Source organism: Dromiciops gliroides, chromosome 6, assembly GCF_019393635.1.
Source record: "Dromiciops gliroides isolate mDroGli1 chromosome 6, mDroGli1.pri, whole genome shotgun sequence".
NCBI classification, from domain to species: domain Eukaryota; kingdom Metazoa; phylum Chordata; class Mammalia; order Microbiotheria; family Microbiotheriidae; genus Dromiciops; species Dromiciops gliroides.
Window position 1 is genome coordinate 148,486,780 of NC_057866.1, and position 25,656 is coordinate 148,512,435.

At 34.9% G+C, this 25,656-nt stretch overlaps 1 pseudogene; it reads left to right on the plus strand.

The window, feature by feature from the left end:
* The first annotated feature begins 15,972 nt into the window (after positions 1-15,972).
* On the plus strand, positions 15,973-18,767 carry LOC122732117 (annotated as a pseudogene).
* Positions 18,768-25,656: the final 6,889 nt, after the last annotated feature.

Consider the following 25,656-nt stretch of genomic DNA (forward strand, 5'->3'; position numbering starts at 1 on the left):
AACTCAGTCCATAGGGCAGGAAACACTTTGGGTTTCTAAAAATTCCATATTCATTGACATGCCCTAAATTCATGAAGTACTTCATACTCATGTCTTATACTAGAAAACCATTTACCATCAAAAGCAGGTTAGGTGGATTTGGTTGAGTAAATAGGCTAGAGAAACAAATTGAAATTATTTGAAGCCTAAATCTAATCTATAATTATTAAAATAAACCTTTGTTATTGCTATGATAAAGGTTCTTATAGTCTAAATTTATATGTTCAAACTTTAATCTCTGATTTATCTATATCAGTATGACAATGGGTACACAAATTTAGATTTGGATCATATCAACACAACTTTTATATACTGTAAAAGCTATGCTAAAGAGGCCTCGTGATTCAGTTTTGGAATAATTTCTTTTTGGAATCAAAAGAACTGGGCTTGAACCTCAGCTCTGCTACCAGGGAAATCCTGTGCACGTAATCTATAGCCTACTAGTCTTCTGATCTGTTTGAGGGGTTGAAGAAAAATTGCCTCTAAGATTACTTTTGGCTCTGCGTCTATGATCCTCTATACTAACTGAAGTCTTCTAATAGCCTTTCTTTTTCTCTCTCATAATTTAGTTATTATATACAGCTTATTTTAATAGATTTGCCATTTACTTGATGAAGCTCATCCCTCCACTGGGGCAAATTCTAGTTTAATAGACATCTGTTTATATTTCTTCTACCTAGTGCTTTTTTCTGTAGAATGCTGGCTTTTAATATTTTCTGATGTTTCACCAAGGCCTTTGCATCACAAATGTGATTAAGTATAGAAACTGGGTCAAATGAAAGTATAACAGTGAAAATGTGGATTGAAGAAGTTACAAAGCTTCTAGCTGTGACCAAAGAAAAATACCTTTATGGAGAACTTCAGTAATATTCATGCTAAATTTTGTCCTGCTTTATTAATTGGGCAATAACCATATTTTTATTGTAAATAAAGGATACACTATGACTATGATCATTTGCTAATGAAGTTTATACTTTTCTTATAAGTGAAATAATTCCCAGCCATATTTTCAGCATTTAAAATGGACAATATTTCACCCACAATTTATAAAAAATAACAAAGGTAATACTTATACATTGATACTGTGTTTGGATCTATGTCCTCAATCTCATTTAAGCATAGCCTGTTGTTTCAAATTGTGACACATCCACACAAATCTTGGCCATATTCTTCTATAAATTCCTTATAGAAAATTTACCCATCTAAAAGTCTTCCCTTAATCTTTTAATATTTCATCAATGCCCCTGAAATACTCCATATATTTTTCCATTCTACTTATCTCACTTTCCCTTCTAGTCATGTATATGTTCATTTTCACAAATGAAAATCACTATTAGTGATATACTGGGGCTCATTTATATTAGCCAGGCACCTTTGATTATCATTGAATAACGTTCTCATTTGGATTTTCTTTTTTTAAGACCCGAAATCTTTACCTGAAATTTTTTACTTGAAAGAAGCAGATTATAATGGATAGGAAAGACTAGAGTTTTCCTTTTTAACTACCTCATTTTCTTGGAAGATCCTAGCTCTTTTGTTTCTCTTATTTTTTCTTTCTTTACTTTTGGTAACAGTAGAAGAGAAAAAATTTCCATTTATGCCTTTACCTGTTCTTTTTTTAAAATCATTTTCACAAGAACATTAAAATAGCCTCAGTAACTTAGCTAATTATGTTTTAAAGGAAAACCATGATGTTCACTTTCAGTAAATGTTGATTCTGGGTCTTTTTTTTTCCCGATAAAAGTATTTTATTTTTTTCCAGTTACATGTAAAAATAGTTCTCAACATTTGTTTATACAAGCTTTCCAATTTCAGATTTTTCTCCCTCCTTCCCCTCCCTCCACCCTCCCCTTTACAGCAGGTAATGTGATATAGGTTATGTATATACATAATAACATTAAATGTATTTCTGCATTAGTCATATTATAAGAGAAGAATCAGAGCAATGAGGAAAAACCTCAAAATAGAAAAACAATAGCACCAAAAGCAAAAGAAATAGTCTGGTTCAATCAGCATCTCTACTCCACAGTTCTTTTTTTCTGGATTTGGAGATCCCCTTCCATCATGGGTCCCCTGGAACTCTTCTGTACCATTGCAACGTTGAGAAGAATCTAGTCCATCACAGTAGATCAACACACAATGTTGATGATACTGTGTACAATGTTCTTCTGGTTCTGCTCATCTCACTCCATCAGCCCATGCAAGACCCTCTAGGTTTCTCTGAACTCCTCCTGCTCATCGTTTCTTACAGCACAATAGTATTCCATCGTAGTCATATACCACAACTTGTCCAGCCATTCCCCAATTGATGGGCATCCCCTCAACTTCCAATTCCTTGCCACCACAAAGACAGCAGCTATAAATTTTGTACATGTGGGTCCTTTTCCCTTTCTTATGATCTCTATGGGGAAAAGACCTAAAAGTAGTATTGCTGGGTTAAAGGGTATGCATAGCTTTATAGCCCTTTGGGCATAATTCCAGATTGCTCTCCAGAATGGCTGGAACAGTTCACAGCTCCACCAACAATGCATTAGTGTTCCAATTTTACCACAGCTTTGCCAACATTCATTATTTACATTTTTTTGTCATATTAACCAATCTGATAGGTGTCAGGTGGTTCCTTAGAGATGGCTTAATTTGCATCTCTCTAATCAATAGTGATGTAGAGCATTTTTTCATATGGGGATATATAGCATTGATCTCTTCATCAGAAAACTGCCTGTTCATATCCTTTGACCATTTCTCAATTGGGGAATGACTTGGATTCATATAAATTTGATTTTGTTCCCTATATATTTTAGAAATGAGACCTTTATCAGAAGTACTGGCCATAAAAATTGTTTCCCAGCTTTCTGCATCCCTTCTAATTTTGGATGCATTGCTTCTGTTTGTACAAAAACTTTTTAATTTAGCGTAATCATAATCATCCATTTTTCATTTCATAATATTCTTTATCTCTTATTCGGTCATAAACTGTTCTCCTTTCCAAAGATCTGAAAGGTAGACTATTCCTTCCTCTCCTAATTTACCTATGGTATCACCTCTTATGTCTAAATCATGTATCCATTATTACCTTATTTTAGTATAAGGTGTCAGATGTTGGTCTATGCCTAATTTCTGCCATACTATCTTCCAGTTTTCCCAGCAGTTTTTGTCAAATACTGAATTCCTATCCCTGAAGCTGGAGTCTTTGGGTTTATCAAACACTGCATTACTAAAGTCATTTGCTACTGTGTCTCCTGTGTATAGCCTATTCCACTGATCCTCCACTCTATTTCTTAGGTAGTACCAGATAGTTTTGATGACTCCCGCTTTATAGTAAAGCTCCAGATTTGGTACAGCTAACCCACTTTCCTGTGCATTGTTTTCATTATTTCCCTTGATATTCTTGACATTTTGTTTTTCCAGATGAATTTAGTTACTATTTTTTCTAGCTCTATAAAAATAATTTTTAGGTACTCTGATTGGTATGCCATTGTTAAGGGCTAAAATTCTAGCTAAACTGTCTAAAATATCTAATGAGTGGTCGCCAATAAATTATAAGCTTTAGTAAGAGTTAGACTTTTAAGCATTTATTAAGGAGAATAAGAATTTGGTAAAAAGAGAGAAAGGCCTAGATTCCTATCTATTGTGGTAAAATATGAAAGTTTTTAACAGTCGGTTAGGATAACTGAAAGACGCCAGTTTTTCAAGGACCACCCTTTTGGGGAGGAGATGAACAGTCCGCCTGCTGCGCATGTCAGACTGCCTGCCGGGTTTTTTGACTTCCGGGGTGGAGAGAACGAGAGTAGGCCTTTTTGCCTGCTTGGCGGGACTCCTGGCGGCGCGGCACAGACGGTCTCCCTCACTCCAAAGGTGGCCTTTTTGGTTTGGTGAGTTTTTATAAGGAATATAGACTAAGCCTAGATTTAAGACGATTTGTACTGTATTTCTATTTTCCTATCCTTCTAATCAACAACACCTTATATACAATAAAGGCTCTATCTAGAAAACCAGAAGCTTCTTCCATTTACTAGTCTGGGAGATAAATTAAGGGAAAAGTTAAGTAGGGGAGATTTATGATCTAATATCCAATTTTAAATCTCACAGTTTGGCGACCCCGAAGGGACCTTAAGGACCCTCCCACCCTCCCTAGTTTGGCCATAAACCGGCTAATTCGGTGGATTTTCCAAATACCCCCCCCCCACGGACTTTCCCTTTATCTAATCTCCCTTAAAGACTTTAAGCCTCTAAAAGTCTTGCTTTAAACAGAAAAGCCAGCCCAGTTTAAAGGGCAAGATGCTCGAATATTCTACTATCCCTTTGATTTTTCTCATCGGAATGTATTGGGACAGCATAACGTCCCGACTTAGAGGAATAGTTTACTCAATGGTCCTTCAAAACATTATTGGTTTTTTCCTCATTCAGGCAGCAAAAAGTTTTTTGTATAATAGTATAAGTGAGAATCTTTGGGAAAATACGTTTAATATAAGTAGAAATTTTATGCCTGCAATTGAAATACCTTTTAATACCACATCCATAGTTCATACGACTAAGGATTTTATTTTTTTTGGTTTTTTTTTTTGGTTTTGTTATTATCATTGTTATGATATGGGGGAAATTCTCACATATGGAGAGAGTCCTCAAAATGAAATGCTCACATATGGAGAGAGACCTCAAAATGAAATTCTCACATATGGAGAGAGACCTCAAAATGAAATTCTCACATATGGAGAGGGACCTCAAAATGGCTGTTTCTACTAGAGATGATCCAAGTTTAGAATCAGATCAGCAGAAACTACTCCCTCTGCAGGAAGCTATAGAACATAGTAAAAAGGGAGTGCCAATTCAAGTCAGAAAATATAGCCCCTTTAGACCAAGTGACTTGAGCGCATGGAAATCTTTCATCCCTAGTTTTGAGAAAAATCCAAACACTGTAATTTCACAGTTAAGGACTATATTTAATGCATATCAACCCAGTTGGGCTGATGTTACTTGCCTTTTGGAAACTTTACAGTCCCCAACTGAGATTACAGATATTATCTCAGCAGGAAATGCCCTTGTTGCGAAAGGTAAGGCCAATGTGGAATGGCCTCTAAAGGATCCAGAGTGGAATTATAATGATGATAGGGATTTCCAAAGATTAAAAGATGCTAGAGAAACACTTCTGAAGGGAATGGAATCTTGCTCTAGAAAACCGGAAAACTGGCAGAAATTTTTAAGCCTACCTCAGGAGGCTAATGAAAGACCAAACAGATTTTATGATAGACTTTGTGAGGCCGCTAGACAGTACACCAGATTGGATCCAGTAGATTTAAGAGATTCCTATATCGTTCTCAACACATTTGTTTATAATTCACTGCCAGAAATACGCAGATACTTTCTGAAACAATGTCCAGACTGGAGAAATCTCACAGTAGATAGAATTAAGGAACTTGCAAATTATGTCTTTGACTCACGTGAGGAAGATCCAGATCACCCTAAACAGAGCATTCTGGCACCAGCGATTCCTAGTCAGCCATGTGAACACCGGAGCAAGGACACTAAGGTGTGTTGTTACTGTTGTAAGGAGGGGCATGAATTGAGAGAATGTAGGACTTGGAGAAGAAATTCTAATTCTAATTACAGGCGAAATCAAAATAGAAATAGATCTTTTCGGAGGAATACAGAAAGGCAGTACCAGAATAATGGTAACCAAGGTCCCCCTCAGAAGAGGACACAGGAATGACGGTGTCTTGGGGAGGAATGGAACATAGATAATGAAAGCCATATATTCCCAGATCCGGACTTTTTGAATGCACTTGTGCCAGTCCATTCACCTCCCCAGAGTAATGAACCACATGTCACCTTAAAAGTGGGGGAGACTTATTATGATTGTCTGCTAGACACAGGAGCCTCTAAATCAGTATTAGTAAGCAAACCAGATGCTGGGTGTAGACCTGTAGGATTTTTGAATGTAGTGGGAGTCTCAGGAAAGAGCCAGAGAGTGGCAAAATTGAATCCTCGCATGGTATCTATGGGGCCCTTAACAGTAGAACATTCATTTTTACTCATGCCTGATGCCCCTGTAAATTTATTAGGTCGTGATCTCCTTTGCAAGCTTAGAGCATCGGTTCATGAGGAAAGAAAAAAAATCGCCCCTCTGGACAAAACTTTCCTCTCTTCCTTTTCTGTATTGTTGTTCGCATATTATTAGTCAGCAAAAGTTATTATATTCTTTTTTACTGTTCCATCAAGGAAACATTCCATTTCTTGAGGAAGCAAAGGGGGGAAATGTGGTAAAATATGAAAGTTTTTAACAGTCGGTTAGGATAACTGAAAGACGCCAGTTTTTCAAGGACCACCCTTTTGGGGAGGAGATGAACAGTCCGCCTGCTGCGCATGTCAGACTGCCTGCCAGGTACAGTCCGCCTGCTGCGCATGTCAGACTGCCTGCCGGGTTTTTTGACTTCCGGGGTGGAGAGAACGAGAGTAGGCCTTTTTGCCTGCTTGGCGGGACTCCTGGCGGCGCGGCACAGACGGTCTCCCTCATTCCAAAGGTGGCCTTTTTGGTTTGGTGAGTTTTTATAAGGAATATAGACTAAGCCTAGATTTAAGACGATTTGTACTGTATTTCTATTTTCCTATCCTTCTAATCAACAACACCTTATATACAATAAAGGCTCTATCTAGAAAACCAGAAGCTTCTTCCATTTACTAGTCTGGGAGATAAATTAAGGGAAAAGTTAAGTAGGGGAGATTTATGATCTAATATCCAATTTTAAATCTCACACTATTCAAGGGAGAGCACATTTCTCGCTCCCTTCTCCACCAGAGTCCCCAGGAAAGAGTGTCAGAGCGAGCGCCAGTCTCTTCCTTCCTCCTCCCACTCACCCGCATCCCTTCCTGACGCCAAAGAAAAGACTCCGGGTCTTGCCCTCAAAATTCTTCGCTTCATGGGTGGAACTCTTCTACAGTAGGTCTCCAGCAGGTGGCGTCATTCCAATCGTTACACCATTGAATAGGTAAATTAATTTAGGTAGAATTGTCATTTTTACTATATTAGCTCTACCTATCCATGATCAATTGATATCTTTTTAATTATTTAGATCTGATTTGATTTGTGTGAAAAGTGTTTTGTAATTGTGTTCATAGAGTTCCTGGGTTTGTCTTGGCAAGTAGACTCCTAAGTATTTTATATTATCTACCGTTATTTTAAATGGAATTTCTCTTTCTATCTCTTGCTGCTGGACTTCGTTGGTCATGTATAGAAATGATGATGATTTATGTGGATTCATTTTATATCCTGCTACTTTGCTAAAGTTGTTAATTGTTTCAAGTAATTTTTGAGTCGATTCTCTAGGATTCTCTAAGTATACCATCATATCATCTGCAAAGAGTGATAGTTTGTTTCCTCCTTTCCTATTCTAATTCCTTTAATTCCTTTCTCTTCTCTGATTGCTAGTGCTAACATTTCTAGGACAATATTAAATAATAGGGGTGATAATGGACATCCCTGTTTCACCCCTGATCTTATTGGGAAGGCCTCTAATTTATCTCCATTGCATATAATACTTGGTGATGGTTTTAGTTAGATACTGCTTATTATTTTAAGGAAAGATCCACCTATTTCTAAGCTCTCTAGTGTTTTTATTAGGAATGGGTGTTGTATTTTGTCAAAAGCTTTCTCTGCATCTTTTGAGATAATCATATGATTTTGCTTAGTTTTCTTATTGATGTGGTTGATTATGTTGATAGTTTTCCTAATGCTGAACCAGCCCTGCATTCCTGGTATAAATCCCACCTGGTCATAGTTTATTATCCTGGTGATCACTTGCTGTAATCTCTTTGCTAATATCTTATTTAAGATTTTAGCATCAATATTCATTAGGGAAATTGGTCTATGATTTTCTTTGTCAGTTTTTGCTCTGCCTGGTTTTGGTATTACCACAATATTTGTGTCACAACATGAATTTGGTAGAACTCCTTCTTCACCTATTTTTCCAAATAATTTGTATAATATTGGAATTAATTTTTCTTTAAATGCTTGGTAGAATTCACCTGTAAACCCATCTGGCCCTGGGGATTTTTTCTTAGGGAGTTCATTAATGGCTTGTTCAGTTTCTTTTTCTAATATGGGTTTATTTAAGGATTTTATTTCTTCTTCCGTTAACCTGGGCAGTTTGTATTTTTGTAAATATTCATTTCATTTAGATTGTCAAATTTATTGGCATACAGTTGGGCAAAATAATTCCTAATTATTGATGCAATTTCCACTTTATTGGTGGTCACATCACCCTTTTCATTTTTGATACTGGTAATTTGGTTTTCTTCTTTCTTTTTTAAATCAAATTAACCAATATTTTATCTATTTTATTGGTTTTCATAAAACCAGCTCTTAGTTTTATTGATTAATTCTATAGTTTTTTGCTTTCAATTTTATTAATTTCTCCTTTAATTTTCAGGATTTCTAGTTTAGTATCTAATTGGGGATTTCTAATTTGTTTTCTTTATAGCTTTTTATGTTGCATGCCCAATTCATTGATCTCATCTTTCTCTTTTTTATTCATGTAAGCAGTTAGAGCTATACATTTTCCCCTAAACACTGCTTTGGCTGCATCCCATAGATTTTGGTATGTTGTCTCATTATTGTCATTCTCTTGGATAAAGTTATTTACTTTACCTATGATTTGTTGTTTGACCCATTCATTCTTTAGAATGAAATTATTTCGTTTCCAATTGATTTTCAGTCTACTTTTCCATGGCTTTTTCTTTCTTTTTTTTTTTTAATTTTTTTTTTTTTTAGTGAGGCAATTGGGGTTAAGTGACTTGCCCAGGGTCACACAACTAGTAAATGTTAAGTGTCTGAGGCCGGATTTGAACTCAGGTACTCCTGACTCCAGGGCCGGTGCTCTATCCACTGCGCCATCTAGCTGCCCCTTCCATGGCTTTTTCTTACATGTAATTTTTATTGCATCATGATCTGACAAGGATGCATTTACTATTTCTGCCTTTTTACATTTGACTATGATGATTTTGTGCCCTAATACACGGCCAATTTTTGAAAATGTGCCATGTACTCCTGAGAAGAAGGTATATTCCTTTTTATCCCCATTCAGTTTTCTCCTGACATCTATCATGTCTAACTTTTCTAGTATTTTGTTCACCTCTTTCACTTCTTTCTTATTTATTTTTCGGCTAGATTTATCTAATTCTGAGAGGGGAAGATTCAGATACCCCACTAGTATAGTACTACGATCTAATTCCTTTTGTAACTCATTTAACTTCTCCTCTAAGAATTTGGATGCTATACCACTTTACATATTTAATATTGATATTGCTTCATTATCTATAGTGTCTTTTAGCAAGATGTAGTTTCCTTCCTTATCTCTTTTAATGAGATCTATTTTTGCCCGTGCTTTGCCTGAGATAAGGATTGCTACCCCTGGTTGTTTTTTTTTTTTTTCTTTAGCTGAAGCATAATATATTCTAATCCAGCCTTTTACCTTTATTCTGTGTGTATCTCTCTGCTTCAAATGTGTTTCTTGTAAACAGCATATTGTAGCATTCTTGCTGTTAAGCCACTTGTTTCATAGCAGAGTTCATACCATTCACATTCACAGTTATTATTAGTGTGACAGAGAAATATCTTTAGTACTAAAGTAACTGACTGCTTTGAATATTTGAAAGAGCAAATGTTATGCCATCTCACCACTTATGTATGTCCATTACGCCAGTGACTATTTTCTACACATGCATATGTTTATACACATAAATACATATACAACATAATACACAAATAGTATATATTTACATGCATATTGATATCTGTATATATTTGTGTATGTATATGCATGCATATAAGTATGCTTGAATATATGTATATATACATATATGTGAATATCTGCATATATATATGTTTGTATATATTAATAGAACCTTGCATAATACTAAATGCATGCTAGGAATTTCATACGTGATATGTAAATTTAAATTTCCTTTACACAATCTATATCCATAGCATCATAGAATACATATACTACAAACCAATACCTCACTCAATGATTCCTTGTATAGTATTTGTGATAAATGTTCATATAGCCTCTTCTCAAATACTATTCATTATGGGAAACATTATTTCTTGAGGCAATATTATTCTATGCCATTTCAAAACTAATAATGTATCCTCACACCAATCAATTAATAAGCATTTTAAAACATCTATTATGCGCCACAAACTCTTCTGGTTATGTAGTTTACTTCCATTCCTCCCCAAAAAGTGAAAGTCTCCAACTTCAAAAACTTTCCATTCTCTCTCTCTCTTTCTCTCTCTCTGGGGCAATAGGGGTTAAGTGACTTGCCCAAGGTCACACAGCTAGTAAGGGTCAAGTGTCTGAGACTGGATTTTAACTAAGGTTCTCCTGAATCCAGGGCTGGTGCTTTATCCACTGTGCCACCTAGCTGCCCCTTTCTTTTCTTTCTTTTTATTTAGGACTTTCCATTCTATTGGTGCAAATAGCATATACATATGTATATATACCATGTATAGATGTGTGTGTATATACACATAAACGTATATGTATATTATACAAATTTGTGTATATGTGGCCACATATAGCTATATATGTATATAACATGTGTGTGCTGCATGTGCGTTCCAATATATATTTAGCATGTGTGACTATATATATTATATAATATACACTTGCATGAATGCATACACACATCTTGGATGGGAATGGGACTAGCAATTGGTAAAATCAGATAAGGCTTTCTATTAAGTCTTAAGGAAGATTTAAAGTTCTAAAAGGTGGATATGAAGAAGAAATGAATTCAAGGTATAGGAAATAAGTACAAAGTCACAGATATAGGAAACTGATTGCAATGCAAGAGGAAATTTGACTTGGTCATATAATTGCAGGAATAGAGAATCCCTTCCAATATAAGACTGGGAAGGTAGATTCATAGGATGATAGATTTACATTTAGAAAGAAACTATGAGGTAATTGATTTCAACCACTTTATTATATAAATGAATTATATGTGGCCTAGAGAAATGGAGTGTTTTTTTCCAAAGTCATACTAGTAGAAAGTGTCAGAATATGGCTTACACCTTGAGTCCTCTGACTCCAAATCCAGGGCCCTTTGCAATGCACTACAAGTTATATTGGTGAAAGGCTTTAAATTTTATATATATACACTCACACACACACACACATATATATATATATATATATATATAAACACATATATATCTACATATATATTATTTATATATAAGCACATATCTATATATTATTTATAGACACACACACATATATGTATATATATATATATATATATATATATATATATATATATATATATATATATATATCATCATAGAGACAATAGGGAGTTAATGGAGTTTATTAAGAAGTTTATTAAGGTCAGACCTGGGCTTTAGGAAAACATTTGATATCTGTTTGGAGGGTAGATTGGAGTAGGAAGGGACTTTATGCAGTGAAGTCAAATAAGAAGTGATCCCAATGGTCTGTGTTAGAGGTAATGATGGACTAGGGTAGGGGTAATGTGATGGTGGAGAAAAGAGGATGAACATGTTTGTTTGTTCCCCATCTTTGCCATGTAAAATTTAAATGGGTCTCTGAATCTTCCTTATAATGCCCCTGGTTCTACCCCTAATTCCAAATATAAGTCTAATCCTTCCATGTTATAACCATTCAAATATTTGAAAACATCAATTATGGGTTTTATAAGTTTTCTTTTGAGGCTAAAAATTACCAGCTACTTAAGTGATTCTCATATAATAAGGATGGACCAAAGGTCCTTCACCATACTGATTACCACACATTCCAGCTTAGCCTTCTTAAAACTTGGTGCACTAAAGTGAATTAAATATTCCACTTATAGTCTCATAAAAGCAGAATGCAATGACAACATCACTTCCTTCTTCTTGGAAATTATGTCACTTTTAAGGTAGACCAATGAAAGTGCTTTTTTTTTGTTGTTTATCATATCACACTGAGTCATATTGATCTTAAATTCACTGTATCTCCCAGTTCTTTCTTTTTATTTTATTTTTTATTTTTAGTGAGGCAATTGGGGTTAAGTGACTTGCCCAGGGTCACACAGCTAGTAAGAGTTAAGTGTCTGAGGCCAGATTTGAACTCAGGTACTCCTGACTCCAGGGCCAGTGCTCTATCCACTGTGCCACCTAGCTGCCCCTCCCAGTTCTTTCTTAGAAAATTTTTTATAATCATGTCTTACCCATCCTCTTCTTGGGAAGTTGTCTTTGTTTGTACTAAGCTGTAAAATTTAACCTTTATCTCTTTTGAATTTCATCTTACTCATTTAAACACACACACACACACATGCCCACAGACATGTATACACACATGTATAATGTGTGTATATATTATACATATGCATACATATTTTAGCTTGACCTTTACTCAATATACATAGTTGTTAAAATATATAATAAGCCAGCTATATAGCATATATAACTATAGCCTATTTAATTTTACTAATTAATATAAACTCAAAGTATCATGCTCCACAGTAGTAATAGTCATCCTGTATATATCTGAAAGGATAAACATAAGGTTATGAAAATACCATAAACTTAAGTATAATTAACAACAGCGGTTAATTAGATAAATGAGTTTCTAGTAGGAATACAAAAGCAAAATATAGAGGGAAAATTTTTCTAAATATCACAATATTTTTCTTCAAAAGAAAAACTTAGAATATCACTTAGATTCCTAGTAGTCTTATAGATGTCTCTTAAGCAGTTTAACAAAGCAACACACACACACACACACACAAACAAAGATACATACCATGCAACACTGGATAAAATCCTACATTTAACCACATGGGAGCACTGATACCTATTATCTAAATCAGAAGCTGAGCTTTTCCATTATCTCCCTCTTGGTTTTAACAGGTCCCAATGAAGAAAAAATGCTGACTAATTGCCAAATTCTGAATGATTCTCTGCCCAGCAACATTTTAATCTTCTGTTAGACCTTCTGTGTGACAATGAATTCCTTATCAAGGGATGTATGAATTTGTGTATTTACCCAAATAGAAATTAACAAAAATTACCTATTCTCTGTTATGTCTTATCCCCTTTCTTAAACACTATATTTCAGTGAATGTTAGTCACCATATTGTCAATTCTACAGAAATGTAGACAGTACTTCTTGAATATTTTGTAACATTTACTTTTAATATAGAAATTGTAATAAAATACATAGTAGATAATAACAAGAACACAATGGAAAAGAATAAAATAAAATGTTGACATAATGAATCTGCACCTACCTCAGTCTTAAATATATCATTGTTTGCTCACAAAATGGCCCAATCTTGAAGACTTGCTATCATTCTCAGTTCTAATCATTGCCAAGTATTGACATTTCTAACTTTATAACTTTTTCAAATAGGCCATCTTGTCTTCATTCACACAGAAACTGCCCTGCTACAGGTTTCACAACCAGATGCTTACATTTTACAATAGCTCACTATTTGATCTCTGTTTCTTAAGTCTCTTTGTGCCCCAAGTGATTCTCCATAAAACTGCTGAAGCGATTTTGCTAAAGCCCAAAACTAATCATGTTACTTTCCCTTCCCAATTTCCCCAACTCAATGAACTCAATTGATTCTCTTTCACTTCCAAGATCAAATGTAAATTCCTACAACATTTAAAGACCTTCACAACTCGGCCAATCCTATTTTTCCCATTTTCTGACATGCTACTACACTCCACAAGTTCTGGAATCCAACTATATTGGCGTATTTGCTGTATTTTACAAATTACACACCATTTCCCAATTCCTTGTCTTTGTATTAACGATCTCCAAAGCCTGATATACTCTATCTCTTTCAGACTCCTAGCTTCCCTGGCTTCCTTCAAGATTTAGCCGAAATTTATAACCAAATAAGGTATAGAGAATATTATTAAATGAAAATTGGATAATTTTGATTATATTACATTAAAAAGATTGTGTACAACAGAAGCAATGCATCCAAGAATATAAGGGGAACAGAAAACTGGGAAAAAATCTTTATAGTCAGTGTTTCTGATAAAGGCCTTAATTCCAAAATATATAGTTAACTAAATCAAATTTATAAAAATGCAAGTCATTTCACAATTGAGACATAGTCAAGGGATATGAACAGGCAGTTCTTTTATAGTCATACACATGTTCTCAATTACTATACACTAGAGAAATACAAATTAAAACAAATCTGAGGTACCACCTTACACCTATCAGATTGGCAAATATGACAAAAAAGAAAAATAATAAATGTTGGAGAACTTGTGGAAAGATTTGAATACTAAGGAATTGTTGGTGGAGTTGTGAGCTGATCCAACCATTCTGGAAAACAATTTGGAACTTTGCCCAAAGTCCTATGGGGCTGTGCCTACCTTTTGACACAGTAATACCATTACTAGCTCTATAACCCAAAGAGATGATAAAAAAGGGGAAAGGACCCACATGTACAAAAGTATTTATGGCAGCCCTCTTTGTGGTGGCAAAGAATTGGAAACTGAGAGGATGCCCTGTAATTGGGGAATGGCTGAGCAAGTTGCGGTATATGAATGTAATGGAATACTATTCTGCTATAAGAAATGATGAGCAGGGTGATTTAAGAAAAATTTGGAAAGACTTAAGTAGACTGATGCTGAGTGAAGTGAGCAGAACCAGGGGAACATTGTACATAGTAATAGCAACATTGTGTTATAATCAACTGTGATATACCTAGCTCTTCTCAGCAGTATAACCATCCAAGACAATTCCAAAGCATTCATGATGGAAAATCTCTCTCCACATCCAGAAAAAAAGAACTGTGAAATCTGAATGCAGATTGAACCATACTGTTTCTACTTTTTTTTTCTTTTTTGAGGTTTTTTTTTTTGCCTTTTGTTCTGATTCTTCTTTCACAACATGACAGTTTTTTTTTTAATGTGATTGTGCATATATAACCTATATTCGATTGCTTTCTGTCTTGGGGAGGGGATAGGAATGGGGGAGGGAGAAATATTTGAAACTTGAAATCTTATTAAATCAAATGTTCAAAAGTATCTTTACATGTAAATGGAAAATAATAAAATAATTTTATGATAAAAATGACAGTTAAAATCCTACATTTTTTTTTCTGGAGTCCTTTTCTCATTTCCATCGCACTCTTTAAATTCAGTCCCTTCCCTTTCAGATAACCTTCTATATTTACTCTATATCTTATATGGAGATAATTATTCCCATGCTCTCTTCTCCATTAGAATTTGAGATCTTTAAGACCAGGGATTATAGCTTTGCCATTCTTTGTATCTCCTGGGCTTAACAAAATGTCTGGAACGTCATAAATACTTAATAAAGGCCCCTTAACTGATTGACTGACTATTGTCAATTAAACCAACTCAGGAAATTATTGAATGATTTAACTTATTGATACTATTTTAAGGGTAAGCAATACTTTCCAAAGAATATTTACTGATATGCTTTTAAATCAGTAATCAACTTAGTTGTTAATGAAGGGAATCACCATATCATAGATTAACCAATTCAACAAACTAGTCAGCTAGTTAAGTATGGGACTGCCCTTTATACATATTAATTAATAATAGTTTAATTTCTATTGTACATGTTAATAAATCTCTCAAATATGGATGGCTTTTCAAAAGCCTTCAGACATTTCAAATGTGAATATGTTGAGACTACATACAATTTGTATGTTTTTTATTGATAATTTTGCTTCTTTATATTTTTGCACCACTATTGTCCATTAAATATCTCTCTAGAACACCATGCCTTTTAACAGAAAAACAATAAAAACAAAACAAAATGCCTTGTGACTGAGCAATGCGCTTGGCAGACGCCGCCACCAGGAGTCCTCGTCTTGGTTCTGCCTGCTGGACGCCGATCCCTGCCGCCTCTGCCTCAGCCTTCGCCCCCAGCCCAGGCATCTGTGGCCATGGCCAATCCCAGTGTGTACTTCGCCATCGCCATCGATAACGAGCCCCTGGGCCGGGTTACTTTCGAGCTCTTTGCAGACAAGGTTCAAAAGATAGCAGAAAACTTCCGTGCTCTGAGCACTGGAGAGAAGGGATTTGGTTACAAGGGATCCTGCTTTCATAGAATCATTCCTGGGTTCATGTTCCAGGGGGGTGACTTCACACGTCATAATGGCATTGTTGGCAAGTCCATCTATGGGGAGAAATTTGCTGATGAGAACTTCATCCTGAAGCACACTGGTTCTGGCATCTTGTCCATGGCAAATGCTGGACCAAACAAAAATGGCTCCCAGTTTTTCATCTGTACTGATAAGTAAGACTGATTGCTTGGATGGCAAGCACGTTGTCTTCGGCCAAGTGAAAGAAGGCATGGATATTGTGGAAGCCATGGAGTGTTTCGGGTCTCGGGATGGCAAGACCAGCAAGAAGATCACCATTGCTGACTGTGGACAACTCTCATACGTTTTTTGTTGTTGTTGTTTTGTTTTGTTTTTTGTCTTAACCATCAAAGCATTCCTTTTAGCTGGAGAGAGCACCCCTGAACCCCATCTACTCTTAGACCTTATAACCCTTGTGCTCTCACTTGCTGCAATTCTCTTTGGATTTCATTTCCTTTTTCCTTCCACAAGTTGGCTAAACAGAGTTAAGTTTATGATTATGAAATAAAAACTAAACTACAAAAAAAAAAGAAAAGAAATAGAGCAATACAAACAATTAATATGCCATATCTCTATTGAAAGGGAAGAAGTATGTTCTAATATAAACCATCTGGAGTAAACATTAACATTTCCATTTGATGTTTTTTCAGTTGTTTGTATTGTTACTTGTTAGTTTTAGTGTTATCTTTACTTATGTTTATCATATTTTCTGGTATACTAATATTTCATCACACTATATTACACAATTTGTTCCTTACTGCCCCATTCATGGGCACCATAATTCTGTACACCACTTTGTTGTAACTACATTTATTTCTTTGATTGTTTGTGTTTGTGTGTATTTATGTATGTATATATAAATACATATATACACATATATAAACTCACGTGTGTGTGGAAAAGTACAACAGAAAGGTGCTTGCTTAAAATTTTGGTAAGTATGAGAATAAAACTTTTTTCCTGTAAATTTTTTTTTTTTGCAGGGCAATGGGGTGAAGTGACTTGCCCAGGGTCACACAGCTAGTAAATGTCAAGTGTCTGAAGCCGGATTTGAATTCAGGTTCTCCTGAATCCAGGGCTCGTGCTTTATCCACTGTGCCACTTAGCTGCCCCTCCTTTTTTTTTTTTTGTGGGGCACTGAGGGTTAAGTGACTTGCCTAGGGTCACACAGCTAGTAAGTGTCAAGTGTCTGAGGCCGAGTTTGAACTCAGGTACTCCTGAATCCAGGACAGGTACTTTATCCACTGCACCATCTAGCTGCCCCCCATTTTCTTGTTAATTTTTAAGTTGAAAATTAAGTATAAAGCAAAATCTCACATATGCTTTTATTTGCATTTCTCTTCTTTCAAATGGTTTAGAACATTTTTAATGTGATTATTTAAAGTTATTTTTCATTTCAATACTTCTTATATATTGATAACTTATCTGTGGATAAAAGTTCTCAGTCTTTCATATTAAGATATAATATTTGAATATCAAACATATGAGAATAATTTTTGCATATTAAAAACTTTATGTAAAATTATCCTTTAAATGTTAAGTATCTACTTTCTTTTTAATTCTGAATAATAAGAGACCTAATTAAAATGGGCATCATGATGATGATGATAACTAATATTTTTATAATGTTTACACTGTGCCAGGTACTGGGCCAATGCTTTAAAAACATTTTCTCATTTAATATCCTAAAACAGATTTAAAAGTTAGTTATTTCTGTTTTCCTTTTCTGATTAGCTTTCATATTTTTTCTTTTTCTTTTTATAAGTTGTTTACTTTTTTCCCTCAATTGCAATTTTAAAAATCCATTTTTAAAACTTTGAGTTCCAAATTATCTTCCTTCCCCCTACCCTTTGAGAAGGGAAGGAATTTGACATAGGTTATAAATGTGTAGTTCTGCAAAACATTTTCATATTAATAATACTATGAAAGAAAGACCAAAAAATCCCTCAAGAAAAATAAAAATAGTAAAAAAAAAATGCTTCATTTAATATTCAGACACCCTCAGTTTTTTTTCTCTGTGGATGGATAGTATTTTTCATCATAAGTTTTGTAGAGTTGTCTTGGATCATTTTATTGCTGACAATAGCCATGTCATTCACACCTGATCATCTTACAATATTACTGTTACTTTATAGGTAGTAAATTTAACTTTGTAATGGCTAATTTAATCTTTCTAGGTTTTTCTGAGGGCATCCTGCTCTTCATTCTTACAGCACAATAATATTCCATCATAATCCCATATGACAATTTGTCCAGACATTCCCCAATTACTGAGAATCCTTTTGATTTTCAATTGTTTGTCACAAGATTGTTATAAACATATATATATATACATATATATATATATATATATATATATATATACACACACACACACACATATATATATACACACACACACACACCTAGGAATGGTATTACTAAGTCAAAAAGTTGCATGGTTTTATATTCCTTTGGGCAGTTTCAAATTGCTTTACATAATGGTTAAATCCGTTCACAACTCTACCAACAGTACATTAATTTCTCATTTTTCTTACATCCCCTCCAATTTTTGTCATTTTGTTCTTCTGTTCTATTAGGTAATCTAATAAGTATGAGGTAGTATACCAGAATTAAATTGATTTGATTCTCTCTAATTAATGGTGAGTTAGAGTATTTTTTTTCCATATAGCTGTGGATAATTTTCATTACTGCATCTGAAAACTGTTCATTATCTTTTTATCATTTCTTTGTAGGGGAATGGCTTTTATTTTTATAAATTTGACTCAATTGTATATATGTTTGAGAAATGAGGCCTTTATCACAGAAACTTGCTATAAAAAATTTTAAATATTTATTATTGCTAACTGCATTTCCCTTCATCCTATTCTTTCCCCTGTTCTATTTTCTTTCTCCTTTCATGCTGTCCTTCTTGAAAAGTGTTTTACTTCTACCTACTGCCCCAATCTGCCCTACTTTCTATCACCTATGACATACCCATTTTAACCCAGTCCCCTCCCAATTTTCTACAGGCTAAGATAAATTTCTATGCCAAATTGAGTGTTTATGTTATTACCTCTTTGAGCCAATTTTGATGAGAGTAAGGTTCACTCATTCCCCTTATCTCCCATACCTTATTGCCTACTGTGTAGGCTTTTTCTTGATTCTTTTGTGTGTGAGAATTTACCCATTCTACTTCTTCCTTTCACTTTCTCCCAATGCATTCCTTTCTCACCCATTCTTTTTCTTACCCATTTTTTTCATTTTTTAGATATTGTCTCTTCATATTCAACTCAAAGCTGTGTCCTTTGTCTACATATATTCCTTCCAACTGCCCTAATAATGAGAAGTTTTTATGAGTTACACATATCATCCACTTGTGTAAGAATGTAAACAGTTTAATCATTTTTTTAAAAGTTTTAAATTCCAAATTTTATTCCTTGCCCCTCCCTAAGGAGGTAAGCTATCAGATAAAAGTCATACATGTGCAATTATATAAAACATTACCCTATTAGTGCTTTGTATAAGAAAACCTGAATAAAAGAAAAAAATGAATGAAAGTGGAAAATAGTATGCTTAAGTCTGTGTTCAATCAATGCCAGTTCTTTCAAACTAGATAATATGGTTCATCAATAGTGCTTTGGGATTGTCTTAGATCATAGTATTATTAAGAATAGTTAAGTTTTGCACAGTTCTTCCTCAAACAATATTGCTGTCTCTGTGCACAATGTTCTCTTGGTTCTGCTCACTACACTATACATCATTTCTTTTCTTTTTTTTTTTAAGTGAGGCAATTGGGGTTAAGTGACTTGCCCAGGGTCAAACAGCTAGTAAGTGTTAAGTGTCTGATGCCAGATTTGAACTCAGGTACTCCTGACTCCAGGGCTGGTGCTCTATCCACTGCACCACCTAGCTGCCCCTATATAATTTCATAAATGTCTTTCCAGGCATTTCTGAAGTTATCTTGCTTGTCATTTCTTATAGGACAATAATCTTCCATCATCATCATATACCACAGTTTGTTTGGCCATTCCCCAATTGATGGGCATCTCTTTGATTTCCAATTCATAGCCACCACAAAAATAACTTCTATAAATATTTTTATACAAATAACTCTTTATTCCCTCTTTTTTGATGCCCTTGGAATATAAACTTAGCAGTGATATTGCCACAGTTTTATATCCCTTTGGGCATAGTTGCAAATTGTTCTCAAGAAATCTTGGATCAGTTTACAACTCCACCAACAATGGATTCCTAACCCAGTTTTTCCACATTCTCTCCAACATTCAACATGCTCCTTTACTAGCAAATTAGTTATTCTGATAGATGTGATGTAGTAACTCAGAGTGTTTTTTTTTAATTTGCATTTCTCATCAGAGAATCACATGTCTATAGATAGGTTTGATTTATTTTTCTGAATATTGCCTGGTTATATCCTTTGACCATTTACCAAATGGGGAATGACTTGAATTATTATAAATTTTTCTCCATTCTCTATATATTTGAGTAATGAGGCCTTTATCAGAGATACTTGTTGCTAAGATTCTTTACCACTTTTATGCATTCTTTATTTAATTTATTTTTATTTATTATTTTATTTTCCAAATTACATGTAAGAACAAATGTAGATATCAATATTTTTAAATTTTGTGTTCCAACTTCTCTTCCTCTTTCCAACAGAAATCCCCAAGAATTAAAGTATTTCAATATAAATTATACATGACTAGTAATGCAAAACATCTCCACATTAGCCAGGTTGTGAAAGAAAACAGACAAAAATAAAGATTCAGATTAAGGAACCATCAAAAAATATGTTTCAAAATGTTTTCAGATACAATCAGTTCTTTCTCTGTAGATGGATTGGAATTTTCATAAATCCTTCAGAGTTATCTTAGGTCATTGCATTGCTCAAAATAACCAAGTCAATCATAGCAGATCATCTTATAATATTGCTATTTTGTATAAAACACATTTCACTCTGCATCAGTTCATGTAGTTCTTTCCAGGTTTCTCTGATAGCACCCTGCTCATCATTTTGTTTTGTTTTGTTTTGTTTCTAATGAAGGGACTAACAAAAACAATTATGTTTCAATCTTTATTCAAGTACTACCAGTTCTCTTTCTGTAGATGGATTGCATTTTTCATAAGACCTTCAGAGTTGTCTTGGATCATTGAATTGCTGAAAATAACCGACTCATTCACAGCAGATCATCTCACAATATCACTGTTATTTTGTATACAGTACATTTTACTTTGTATCAGCTTATGCAGGTTCCTCTAGGTCTTTCTGAGAATATCCTCCTCATTTTTTGTAGTGAACTACAGTTATATAGTACTTTAAAGAAATATTTCCTTACAATAAACTTATGATGTTGATTATTACAACAGTAACAGATAATATTTATATAGTACCTTAAACAGAACAAAGAATTTTCTTCACAATAGCCCAGCAAAGTATCATCCATTTTGCCAGCATCATCATCAACCACCAACCAATCATCATCCATCAATCCTCATCATAATCCTCAGTTAATCCACATCATTGTCAATCAATCCTCATCTTCATTCAATCTTCATAATCAATCAGTCCTCATCATCAATCAATCCTCATCTTCCTCCTATCATCATCAGTCCATCTTAATCATCATCTTACAATACTCTTGCCTCTGCTTCAAATTTTTTTCACAATTACTGTTGTTAGCTGTTTCCCTCCATCCTATTTCCTCCCCATGATATTTACTCTATTCTCTATCTTCTTTTACCCTATCCTTCCTCAAAAATGTTTTCCTTCTGACTGCCCCCTCTTCCACTCTGCCCTCCCTTCTTTCATGTCTCCCTCCTTAACCCATTCCCCTCCTACTTATCTGCAGGGTAAGATAGATTACTCCACCCAATTGAGTGTGCATGTTATTCAATGCTTGAGCCAACGCTAATGAGATTAATGTCTTTGAGTTTAGTCTTATAAGTGTAATGCTCATTTACTGCCCCACTCCTCCCCATCTCTCCCTCAAATCCATAAGCAATTTGCTGCTTCTTTTATGTGAGACCCCATTTTTATTTGACCCCATTCTAACTTTGCCCTTTCCCCTCCACAAGTACAATCCTTTCCCCCATCAATTTTACTCTAAATATGTCATAATGGGGCAGCTATGTGACACAGTGGACAAAGCACCCACCCTGGACCCAGGAGGACCCAAGCCCAAATCTGGGCTAAGACACATGACCCACTATGTGACCCTGGGTATGACACCCAACTCTTACCACACCACAAAAAAGGATAAACAAAAGATAAATCCTTTATAGATATCATCCCCTCATAATCAATTCCCACCTGTGCCCTCTGTCTAAATTTATTTCTCTCATCTGCCCTAATACTAAGAAAGTTCTTTTGAGTTAGACATATTATTTTCCCATGTAGGAATGTAAATAGTTTAACCTTTTAAATCCCTCCTAATTACTTTTTTCCTGATTAACTTTCTTTGCTTCTCTAGGGTCTTGAACTTGAAAGTCAAAATTTCTATTCATTTCAGGTCTTTTCATCACAAATACTGGAAAATCCTCTTTTTTATTGAAGTCCCATTTTTCCCCTGAAAGATTATACACATTTTTGCTGGATAGGTGATTTTTAGTGGTAATCCTAATTCCTTTGCCCACTGGAATATTATACTCCATGACCTCAGATACTTTAATGTAGAAGCTGCAAGATCCTGTGCTATCCTTAAAGTGTCTCCACAGTATTTGAATTATTTCTTTTTGGGTGCTTGCAATATTTTTTTCTTTGACCTGGGAGCTCTGGAATTTGGCCATAATATTTCTGGAAGTTTTCTTTTGGGGATCTCTTTCAGGAGGTATTTGGTGGATTCTTTCGATTTCTATTTTACTTTCTGCTTCTAAAAATTTCAAGGCAATTTTCCCTGACAATCTCTTGAAATATAACATCTGAGCTCTTATTTTTATTGTGGCTTTCAGGTAGTCCAATAATTTTGAAATTATCTCTCCAGGATCTCAATTCCAGGTCAGCAGTTTTTCCAAAAAGAAATTTCACATTATCTTCTATTTTTTTATTCATTTGGATTTGCTTTATTGTGTTTTGGTTTCTCATAAAGTCACTCACTTCCATTTGTTCAATCTTAATTCTTTTGCAATTATTTTCTTCAGAAGAGCTTTTGTACCTCCTTTTCCATTTGGCGTCTCTAGCTGTTCACTTTTTTCTCATGACTTTCTTGCATCGCTCTTATCAATCTTTCCATTTTTTTCTCTATGTCTCTGACTTTATCTTCAAAGACCTTTTTGAGTGCCTCTGTGGCCTGAGAGAAATTCATATTATTCTTGGAAACTTTGGATGTTGCTATCATCTTCTGAGGGTGCACCTCAATCATCCTTGCCACTAAGGAAACTTTCTATGGTCCTCATCTTTTTCTGCCTGTTCATCTTGCCCATCTTTTACTTGATTTTTAACTCCTTCTTAAAATGGGTCCTTCTTCCTGTATGCACTGTCCTAAGTTTCAGGGGGTTCCAGATGGTATGATTTAAGGAGGGGAAGGTTCTTCATCCATCTGACCTATGCTCTCATCTGTTAATAACCCCAGGCCAACTGTTCAGCCCTCTCACCAAACCATAAGCTAAGTTCGAGAAGATGCCGGTGCTACAGCTTATATGGTGGCTTGGGAATAAATTTCTCTGGCACAAGCTGCCTGGGGCTGGATCTGTGTTGGCATGACTGCAGGGTTGTACTCCACTCCCAGCCTGGCACAGCAGGCCCCTTCTGTTGAACTTCTAAGCTGTATTTGGCTGAAAAAGTGATCTCAGCCCTCTTTTTTGTGGATTCTGCTGCTCCAGGAGTTGTCTTATGGTTATGTTTGGAGTTTTTGGAGTAATTGTCCATTTTATCCTTTTTAAATCTCTTCTGATTTCCTTTTCTTGTTTCCTTTTTTATGTTTTTGTTGAATCTTGCATTTGAAAGTTAAAGTTTATAGCTATAATAGTATAGCTATGATAGTTTCATCAACAATTCCTGAAAGTTTTCTCTTTCATTGAATGCTTATTTTCCCCTTAATGAATCTATCCAGTTTGCTGGATAGATGATTCTTGGTTGCAATTGCAGTTCCTTTGCCCTCTGAAATATCATATTCCAAGCCTTATGATACTTTAATATAGAAGCTGCTAAATCTTATGTGATCCTGAATATGGCTCCGGAGTAAATGTATTTTTCCTTTCTGGTTCTTTGCAAAAATTTCTCCTTGACATGAGGCGCTGGAATTTGTCTATGATATTCCTCAGAGATTTCATTTTGATATCTCTTTCAGTACGTGATTGGTGGATTCGTCCAATTTCTATTTTACCCTCTGGTTCTAGTATTTCAGAGCAGTTTTCCTTGATAATTTCTTGAAGGATAATGACTAGCCTCTTTTTTTTGATCATGGCTTTCAGTTGGTCCAATAATTTTTAAATTATCTCTCCTGAATTATTTTCCAGGTTCATTGTTTTTCTAATGATTAAGTTTACATTGTCTTCTACTTCTTCATTCTTTTGGTTTCATTTTATTGTTTCTAGATTTCTGTTATTAGCTTCAATTTTCTCCATTTTAATTGTTAAAGAATTATTTTCTTCAGTAAGCTTCTGTACCTCCTTTTTCATTTGTCCTAGTATACTTTTTAAGGAGTTGTTGTTTTTTTTTAATTTCCAGTGAATTTTTTTGGACTCTATCTGGCTAGTTCTGCTTTTCAAGGCATTCCTCTCCTTATGAGCTTTTTGTTCATCTTTTACCTTTTGGCCTAATCAATTTTAAGGTGTTATTTGCTTCAATATTATTGTGTGTCTCTCCTTTACCAAGTTGTTGACTTTTTTTCATGATCTTCATACCTCACTCTCATTTCTCTTCCCAATTTTTCCTCTCCCTATCTTAGTTGATTTTCAAAGTCCTTTTTGAGCCCTTCCATGGCTTCAGACCAATTCATAGTTATCTTGGAGGCTTCGGATGCAGGAGCTTTGACTTTGTTATCTTCTTCTGTGGGTGGGTTTTAGTCTTCCTTTTCAAAATAGTAACTTTCTATGCTCATATTTTTTTCTGTTGTTTGCTTATTTTCATGACTTTTAACTCTGTTAAAATAAGGGTAGGCTTACAGGGTGGAGGGTGAACTGTACTAAGCTTCAGGAGTTTTGTTCAGCTGTTTTCAGAGATACTTCTAAGGACCTGTAAGGTTTCAGTTCTTCCAAGATGCTATGATCTAAGGAAAGGTGTGTTTACTATTCTTCTGGTCTGTGTTTTGGTCTTTGAGTGACCACAAGCGCTATTCTCTTCAGGGTACCTGTTACATGGTGGCTGCTTACTCTGGTGTGCGATTACTTCTCCCTGCCTTGGGACTACCACCCAGGATGCAATGTGAGTACTAGTTTGGTCAAAGCAACATAATCTTGCCTTAGTGCCAACAAAGAGACCCTGTAATCTCATTCTTCTTTTTTTTAAATAGTTGACTCTTTTTATTAACACATATACAT